Source organism: Budorcas taxicolor, chromosome 17, assembly GCF_023091745.1.
Source record: "Budorcas taxicolor isolate Tak-1 chromosome 17, Takin1.1, whole genome shotgun sequence".
Taxonomy (NCBI): Eukaryota; Metazoa; Chordata; class Mammalia; order Artiodactyla; family Bovidae; genus Budorcas; species Budorcas taxicolor.
The window spans coordinates 9186019-9196370 of NC_068926.1; positions in this window are offsets into that span (position 1 = coordinate 9186019).

The following is a 10352-nucleotide window of genomic DNA, read 5'->3' on the forward strand; positions in this document are numbered from 1 at the left end:
TGAGATAACATAACTGAGGCGTTCCTCTCTGAGGAACATGGCAAGGGTCTAAGCCCCACATCAGGTTCCCCTCCCAGGGTCCTGCACTGGGAGACAAGGCTTTAAAAGTCTGGCTTTGAAAGGCAACAGGGCTTAGGCTCAGGAGAGCAGAGTGTTAGTCACTCTCTCTGTCCGTGGAATTTCCCAGACAAGAATACTGGAGTGAAGGCTTTAGGAAACCAAGACTCTACTCTTAAAGGTTGCACACAAAACCTCACTTGCTCCAAGAGCCAGTGCAGAGGCAGTAGTTTGAAAGGTGCCTGGATCAGACTCACTCATGATCTTGGAGAGCCTCCTGCAGAGGCAGGAAGTGGCTGCGACTCCACCTGGGGACCAAAAAGCTAGTGGTAGTCAGCCAACAACATCCCCAACAGTTAAAAGCAGAAAGCATTTCCTCTAAGGTCAGGAATAAGACAAGGATGCCATTCTGCCCACACATTTATTGCTATTTTTAAAAATATAGTATTGGAAGTCCTAGCCACGCAGATGAAGAGATAAAAGGCATCCAAGTGGGAAAGGAAGGTGTACACCTGTCACCACTTGCAGATGACATGATACTACTACATACAGAAAGTCATAAGATGCCACACACGCACTCAAAAATGGAGTTAACCAAGGAATTCAGTAAAGTTGCATGGTGCAAAATTAATTACAGAAATCTGGTGCTTTGAAGGCAATGGCACTCCACTCCAGTACTCTTGCCTGGAAAATCCCGTGGACGGAGGAGCCTGGTAGGCTGCAGTCCATGGGGTTGCTAAGAGTCGGACACGACTGAGTTATTTCAGTTTCACTTTTCACTTTCATGCATTGGAGAAGGAAATAGCAACCCATTCCAGTGTTCTTGCCTGGAGAATCCCAGGGATGGGGGAGCCTGGTGGGCTGCCGTCTCTGGGGTTGCACAGAGTCGGACACAACTGAAGCGACTTAGCAGCAGCAGCAGCAGCAGCAGCAGCAGCAATGTACGATCAGAAAGCGAAATTAAGAAAACAATCTCATTTACAATTACATCAAAAGGAATTAAAAACCTAGGAATAACTGAGTCAGTGAAAGACCTGTTCTCTGAAAACTATAAGATATTGATGAGGTAACATTTCAGATAATACAAATGAATAGAAATACATACTGTGCTTAGGAAATAGAAAACTTCAAAATGTTAAAATGTCTATACTACTAAAGGAGACCTACAGATTCAATGCAATCCTGTCAAAACACCAATGACACTTTTCACATAGCTGAAACAAACCTGAAATTTGTGTGTGCTTAGTAGTTCAGTCATGTCTGGCTCTTTTGTAACCCCGTGGACCATAGCCCACCAGGCTCCTCTGTCCATGGGATTCTCCAGGCACGAGTACTGGAATGGATTGCCATTCCCTTCTCCAGCGTATCTTCCTGACCCCGGAACTAAACCTGTGTCTCTTGCATCTCCTGCATTGGCTGGTGTATTCTTTACCACTGTGCCACCTGGGAACCACAGAAAACCTTGACGTGCCAAAGAATCTTGAAAAAGAAGAACAAAGGGGACTCAAACATTTTTCTGAGGAAGATCGTCAGATGCCCATGAAAATCACTCAATATCATGAATTCTCAGGGAAATGCAAATTGAAACCACAATGAAATATCAAGTCACACCCATCGGAATGGCTATTATCAAAAGACAATGTTTTATATTATCAAAATAGCAAGAATTGGTGAGGATGTAGAGAAAAAAGAAACCTTGTACACCATTGGTGGGAATGTAAATTGGTGTAACCACTATGGAAAACAGTATGGAGGTTCCTCAAAAAATTTAAAATACAACTACTATATGTCTCTGCAATTCCACATCTAGGTATGCATCAAAAGAAGTGAAAACACTAATTTAAAAGTATATATATGCACCCTTTATGTATTGTGGCATGATTCACAATAACCAAAACACTGAAGCAACCTAAATTTCCATCAATAGGTGAATAGATGAAGTAATATTCCATATTACTCAGGCATAAAAAAGAATGAAATCTTTTTTTTTGCCATGACATGAAGAAATCTAGAGGACATTATGAAAAGCAAAGTAAGTCAGAGAAAGGCAAATACCATATGACTTCACTTACATGTGGGATCTAAAAACCGAAACAAGTGAATAACGACAATAAACCCCAAACAGAAACAGACTCATAGATACAGCGAAGAAACTGGAGGTTGCCAGAGGGGAGGGAGGTGGAGGAAGGGACAAATGGCCAAAGGGGTTAAGAGATACGAACTTCCAGTCGTGAAATAAATCAGTCCTGGGGCTGCAGTGTACAGCACAGAGAATATAGTCAACAAAACTGCAGTAACTTGATAATGTGACAGATGGTTACTAGACTCATTGTGGTGATTATTTCATAAAGTATATAAATGTCAAAACACTCTGGTATACTCAAAACTAATATAATATTGTAGGTCAACTGTATACTTCAATAGAAAAATACCAGCAAAAATAATTTATTATAAAAGTTTTAAATAATTCAGTTTTTTTTTCATTTTCTAGCATTTTGATGCTAATTCTTTGTATAGTTCATCAAGAATCTTGAAATGTCTCACATTAATTTAAAGGGAAACCATTTTTCTATGTCTTACATATATGCTTTTCTTTCTAGAAATTGAACTTTGTGTTTTATTTTTGTTATTCAAATAAATATCATGTCAAATAAATAATCTTCAGTAATATATTGATAACAATCATTCTTTTTATATTTAAAAATAAACACCTATTTCCAATTGGAAGCAGTCCATCAAAAATGAATGTTTGCAGAACCATGGAGGAATGCTTTTCTATATAAATAATCAAGAAAAGAAAGGATGATAAAATGGTACTAAAGCCAAGACTGAGTCACCATCTCAGAAATAATTCTTTATTTCAATAGCAAGAATATTGAGGGGTTAAAAAGCCTTATTTTCAAAGCCTTTTTTTTTAAAAAAAAAAAAAAACAACTAAGGGAAAAGGAAAAGAAAACTGGAAGAAACAAAATTCTAAATTTGCTTAAAGTTTTGAGCACACGTGCTAATTTGGGTGCATTCAAGACTGCACTTTCTTTCTGGAATAAATGCTTAAAACGTTCAAGTTTGCGGATTGTTAAACAAATTCTACTTTGAACTTCTATTTGTGTTTCCTCCAGTTATTTTTAAAAGTCTCTTTACATTTTACTAGTTTTCCACATTGTAAAACATACATTTACAATTTAACCATAATAATAATAATGCAAATTTTCAGCCTCCTCCAAGCAAAATTTTGCTCAGGAGAAGGTGAGGATAAGGATAATAGTTCATGCCCCTGTCTTGGCTGGGGTCCACAGGTACGGAGCACGTTTCTGATTCAGAGTTTCCTGATTTTGTTAAGCCAGTTCCTGAGGTGATAAGATGAAAAAGACCAGCTCATGGAATCCTTGCAACCTGTTCTTGTCTGCCATCCCAACAGTGTTTTCAGTGGTCTAAATCTCTTAATAAATCTCTCTTTGGGCTTACTTGGTGGTCCAGTGGTGAAGAATCACCTTGCAGGGCACACAGGTTTGACCCCTGGTCTGGGAAGACCCCATATGCTGCAGAGCAGCTAAACCCGTGAGCCAGACCCCTGAGTCCCTGCGCTGCCAGCCCTGAAGCCCAGGCACCTGGAACCGTGCTCTGCCCCAGGACAGGCCGGTGCAGTCAGGGGCCTGCGCTCCACAGCTAGGGGAGAGCCCCTCTCACCACAGCGAGAGAGAGCTCGTGGGCAGCAACAAAGGTCCACCACAGTCAGAACATTTTAAAACTAAATGAAAAATAAATCTCTTTTTGGTTAATGTCGCTGACATTCCCCTGTCATCTTCAGCTGAGAAGCCTGACCCATACATTTTCATTCTTTCCTTTCTCTCTCTCTCCCTTCCTGCCTTTCTCTCTTTCTGTCCTTCTTTCCCTTCTTCCCTCTGCCTTAGCTAAATTATTCTTCCCAGTAAAGACTCTAGCAGTATAAAGGTATGGAACAGTTAAGGTGCATTTTTTAATTTTTTCAAAATGGAGATTTTGGATGTACTCCACGGCATAAATCCCAAATATCAGATCTCCTGGCAGGTCACATTGTCCCAAATAATCCTAGTTTCACTTTTCCTCTGTGTATAACTGCAGCTTCATCTTGGGTGAAAGCATATTAGATATCCTAAATAATATTTCTATAAGTAATTTTGTAGAGAAGAAAAGCCAAGGATGTCAGAAAAGTAACTGTATTTTTTGATAGCAGGATGATAATTTTATGAAACTCCAGAGGCTTGACAGTTGTTTATAATCCACAGAAATGAAAGGAATGTAATAGGAAGAGATTTATCAGTTTAATCTTTCTGCATTTTGACAACATGTATATTAAGACTAAACCATTTGTAAATACGGTATAGTTTTCAGTGATGATGTCACGGTTAGTGGAAGTAAAACTTCTCATATAGTTAAATGACTAATGAAACATATATATTGGAACATTGTAGTAAATGAGATATGATTATAAGAAACTGATATTGCCTTATGGCAATAAATGTAGGACTTACACAGATTTTCATCATGAGCCAAGCTACCTGGCTAACCTGTAAAAAGAGTCTGAAGATATATGTCTTTGAAACATCATCGATGCTTCAGAATCTCAAATAGGTGATTTTCTTGATAGAAGTGTGAGCTTATTTATAAAACTCCTTTCCACTAAGAGAAAAATATCAACTAAAAAAAAGCCTGTAAAAATTAAAATGTGAGGGAAGATCCCCTCAATAAAGACATGACAACCCACTGCAGTATTCTTGCCTGGGAAATCCCATGGACAGAGGGGCCTGGCAGGTTACAGTCCATTTGGTCGCAAGAGTCAGATATGACTAAGCAACTGAAAAATTAAAATGACAACAACTATTTTATAGACTTGAGTAGCTGGAGCAAGCATCATTTGTGTGATCTGTAATACCCCCATTTAGAAAAAAAAAACCCAAAAACTTGAAGTGGATGGTTCATGGGGCCATCTGGCGATTTAGTCCCTGAATTGGGATCGGCTGAGGATCCGGACACGACTGAGCGACTAAACTGAACTGAACTGACGGTCTTGTGATCCCTAGTGCAGTCTTTCTTATCCTATGCCCGTGTCACCTCCCCAGAAGACAAAATGAGTGGATGGTAAAAACCTAGAAAGGAGGATTCACAAATGCTGGCCCAAACTAGGCAACACCAAAGACGCTACACCTACCCCATTCGATGGTAACTTCTGTGACTCCTGGGATTCTCTTCCCTGCTATCTTTGCTCCATTTCCCGTTTCCTCCCCCTTTATAATAGGTCAGCTAATTTGATCAATTAAATTGGTTTAAGGTGTTAATGGATCCTAATGGCTCCATGTATTACCTTGTTGGCATTTTAACAAGGGCTATCAACGCTGAGTGACTAATGCTGGGAGCTTTGGACATTCTGTAAACTATTCGAGAAGCATCTTAGTAACATTCCTGTCACCACTGACAGGAATTCAAACACAAAAACATTCCTTTCTAGAAATTGTATCTTGGATGTTTGTTATGACTGTTATTAAGTGAGCCTTCTAGTTATGCATCTGTAACTAGATAATTATATCAATACAGTGTATTATTTCAGGGTTCTTTCCCCCCAGAAAAAGCATGATTTTTTATTAAGTAACTATTTGACATATTTCTGTTTTTTCTCCGTTTTTTGGCTCCATACGTTAACTGCTTTTTTATTTATCAATGATCTTGCAATATTTTTGTAGAGAATATAGAAAGTTGTCAGGTTTTTCCTAGCATGACTGATCAGAATTTGGATTTTACTGTCGATAATTGAGCGCATACAGCCTGTACACGTTGTCATCTTGATTATAGTGCTTCTAGTGGATTGTTCCTCACGAGTACAGGAATTCTGATCAATTCAATCTCGTACATTTCTTATAAAAAAGAAAAAAATCAGTGCAGAGTGTTCATAATTACATGTTGAATTATCAAATGTATTCCTTTTTATTGAGGTATAGTTGATTTATGATATTATATTAGTTTCAGGTGTACAACAGTGATTCAAAGTTTTGTAGATCATATCCCATTTAAAGTTATCATAAAATATTGGCTATATTCCCAGTGCTGTACAAATATGTAAAGTGCTTGCTGGATCCTTCTTCCTGGGCTAGCCAATGCAAAGTCTTTGGGGTAAAGAACCAAAGAGTTACATTTTTTTTTTTTTTTAAGTTTCTTAGGTAAGATACTTTACCAGTTCTCCTTTTTTCCAAAATGCTTCTTGAATTTGTCCCTTTCTTTTTCACTCTCATGCATTCTGCTGGTCCAGAACCTTATCTGTTTTGATCTAGACTTCTTAATATGTCTCAGAATTTTCTCAGATATTAACATCCCATTCGCCAAATCCATGTGGCAGTGTATGGACCTCCCACTCAAGTCCCTCATCCACGAATTTCCAGACCCTCCGGTGAAATTCAGTCTTCACCCTTGCATTCTACGCTGCTTGCAGTATACTTTCACCTTATTGCCCAATCTATTGACCACCCAAAGAAAACCGTCTTCCTGCCCTAGTTCATGGCACTTTCATTTTCTTCCTGTCCACTCAGAGTTTAGCTAGTCTTCTTAGCAACTGGTCCTAGAGTTACCTTAAAACCTTTCCCAGAAAACTCAGTCATCCTTTAGTCCCTTTTTACACTTCTGCCGGAGGGAACTTGCACCATTTTTTGTCTTCTTGATGGTGTTATTTTGCACCAATTTATACTGGTCTCTATCAGGGGTTTCATGTGCATAACTTTTACCTCACCAAAAACAGGAAAAAAAAAAAAAATCCCTGAGAGCAAGGATTATGCCATTATGCCTAAACCTATCAGATATTTTTGAGACATACTCATTTTATTAAGAGAGTTTTAAAGTAAACTGCTCAATCCAGCAGAAGAGGCTGGCAAGATTTTTACCAAGAAATAAATGGCATCTACAGCAAATAGTGGGAAAAGTATACACAGAAGCAGGTTACAAAAAAGCTAATCAAAAAAAAAAAAGTATCATCCAAACTAAAATAATTTGGAGTAAAAAATGGTACTAAAAATACTTAAAATTATTCATTTTTTTAATGGTCTGTGAAATGTCTATTGAACTCTTCAGAAATGAAATTCTTTTTAAAAAATGAAAATAACATACATATATATCCCTTAATGTAACATACCAAACCATCTTTTTATTGATTACTGATTTATTGATTAGAAATAAGATAAGCAGAATATTTGTTCTTGGTATTAAATCACATCTTAAAATCACATACCTTAGTGAATTACTTAGATATAGCTCTTGAATAAAATGCCATTGGTATTTTTCTCAAATATGGCATCATTTTTATTCTTTCACAAAATTGCCTGTAGTAGTCTTCTAAATTGTGTTTTATGTTTAACAGATTAAAAATTGACACCTTCCATTGAAGGTTTTCCATAGATTATATTATTTGGAATTGAGAGAACACTTTTTATATGTGCTGAGGTAAGCTCAGAGCAAATTCTGCCAAATGGAGACTATTCTCAATTGTACAGTTTTTGTATTGATGTAACTCAAATATTTTCACAGCAGAAAAAATTAATAAACAGAAATCTCAGAGTCAAGAGACCACAGTGGGAGCACTCACTCCGCATGGCAATAGCAGAGCCCAAGAGGAAGGAAGAAGATTCCTCTTCTTTCCTGCCAAGTCCTCAGTCAATGAAAGGCCATGGACTCTGAGTTTATGGTAGCCCTCTCAGCTCACTTTTCCCTTTCTAGTAAAGGGTATTCTTTCCTTGTGAGTCCTTGCATGTGGTTCACCATGGTTGCAGACCTCAATCATATGGTTACAATTTTCTGCTCATTCCAAATAAATCCTTCTTTGTTGGAAAAATATCTGGCAGTCATTTTATTTCAGGTCAACAACAGATAATCATATTTAGCCTCCAGTTACAAGCCATTCTTTATTATTTTTACATGAAAAAAATATATCACCTACGTATGTTCTCAATATGATTTTTGAATGTTTTATTTACTTTAGATGGTACAAAATTACACACAATGTTAATTTCATTGCATTCCATAACATAACTTATCCAATAAAGTATTAAAACTCCAATAACATTGTGTTCCTGCTAAGTCAAGATACTCCAACGTGAAACTATAGAATTTTAGTAAATCTTTTATACTATTTAAGCGCCTATTGTTTAATTTGCTCACTCCCTCTCTTGCTTTTATATGGATAAATACAAGATATGGCTAAAACCCAGTCATCATGTTCACTAGTATTGTTTTTCAATAATGGCAATGCAATAAAAACTTTTTAAAAAATGGCATTTTGAGAACCTCCATCATTGATGTTTACTAAAAATTTCATATTGATTCTGAAGAAAATAAGCCCCAACAAAATGTTTCTTTGTAAATAGTGTAAAGAAAACATTTGTGCAATGGGCAGCAAGCAGAAAGAGAAAGTGAACATTGCTATGTGGAAGTATTGCTTTATTTTCAGTGACATCTTCACCCCGTGAACTTTGTATCAGTGATAAAGTTATTCTCAGTCTGGTTACAGATGTGTGTATGTGTGTGTGTGTGTTTGCATGTGTCTATGAATAGGCATTGTGTGTGTGTGTATGATGTGTAGCAACTGCAGTTTCTATTTCAGATTCTACAGCTTGTTTGTATGTGATTATGAATTCTGTGTATAGTACAACCAATTCCAAGGATATTTCTGCCCCAAAGATTTTTTAATTTTGTAAGAACATCATTTTTACCATAATCTCATTCTTAATAAAATTTACAATGACATTACCACTGAAAAAACAAAAATTATATTTTCAATGTTGAACTTTTTAAGTAAGTGACTATCTGAATTAAGCATTTATAAAAATATCAGATTTCTCATCTTTCAAAGAATGGAAATCCAAAGCTTTACTTGAATGCCATGAAGTATATGGAAAAAAAGACATATTATTATTAGTTTTAGCTTAATTTGTATTTATTTTTGTAGAATTTGATGGCATTAATATAATATAGTTTTTGTAATTGTCTTTCTCTGCTAATAGAGTTAGTACATTAACAACAACCACTTAACTTGGAGATTAATAGAAGAAAGCTTGAAATTGAAAATAAGCAAAAACCTTTTAGTAATTAAAACAGTGCCATACTTTAGAGTTATATTTAAAGGCAAATTCTGGATCTGAACATTTTAAGTCATCAATCTTCGGGCATAGCCTTATTAAAATAACTATTGGAAAATTTCAATACTATTTTTTTCAAGAAATAAATTTATTTCTTAATTTTTAATTGAATATAGACATTGTTTTCTTGAGTTCATGGCTAGTAGAAAGTGTTGGTTGCAAAATTAAACTGTTACCATACAAGATATGGGCTAATGAATCTGAAACTACACTTAAATTAGGCTTGGATAACGAAGTGAATTTGTTTTAGATAATGAGACCTAAGATTCTCATTTTCTGAGAAGTTACACATAATCAAAATGTAATGTTTTCTAGAATAAAAGTTTCTAAGTGCTAGAATAGATTCTAATACTATTGGATTTTAACCGCCAAAATCAAAACAGATGAAAACAAAGCAAAAGAACTATGATCCCGTAATCATGCAAACAAGGGATTGAAAAAGTAAAAGGGGAAAAGAGAGAAAATGTTGTCAAAGCAAGTGTAAATCATAGATCCACTGTGCAGGACCGTTTAGATGCACCTTGTTTGATGTATGTATATATGTATGTATGCAAGAGTGCTCAGCCTCCATTTCCTCCACATATTCCACATACATCTAACCTGTAATCTGCCATGTCTCCCACGTAGCTCATCAGCTCAAAGTCTGAAAGTTCCCTGCATTATGTGAACCTTGGGAGGAACAACAGCACAGCTGCCTCATATGCCATGTGGCCAGCCCGGATAGCAGCATCAAAGACATCTCCTACTTGATTGTGGGAATCCTTTCATCATGTGTATGTACAGGCATACCCCACATTATTTCACTTCTCAGATACTGCATTTTTTACAAAGTGAATGTTGGTGGCAACCCTGCATTGAGCAAGTATCTATAGACACCATTTTTCAACAGCATTTGCTCATTTTTTGTCAGTTTCACATTCTTACAATTCTTCTTATATTTCAGACTCTTTCATTTATTACACTAGTCATGGTGATTTTTTCATCAGGGGTCTTTGATATTACTAGTGTAATTGTTCTGGGGAGCCACAAGCTGCACCCATATAAGATGACAAACTCAACTGATAAACGTGTGTGTTCTAACTGCTCCACCAACTGGCTGCTCCCCTGCCTCTTTCCCTTTTCTGGGACCTTCCTATTCCCTCA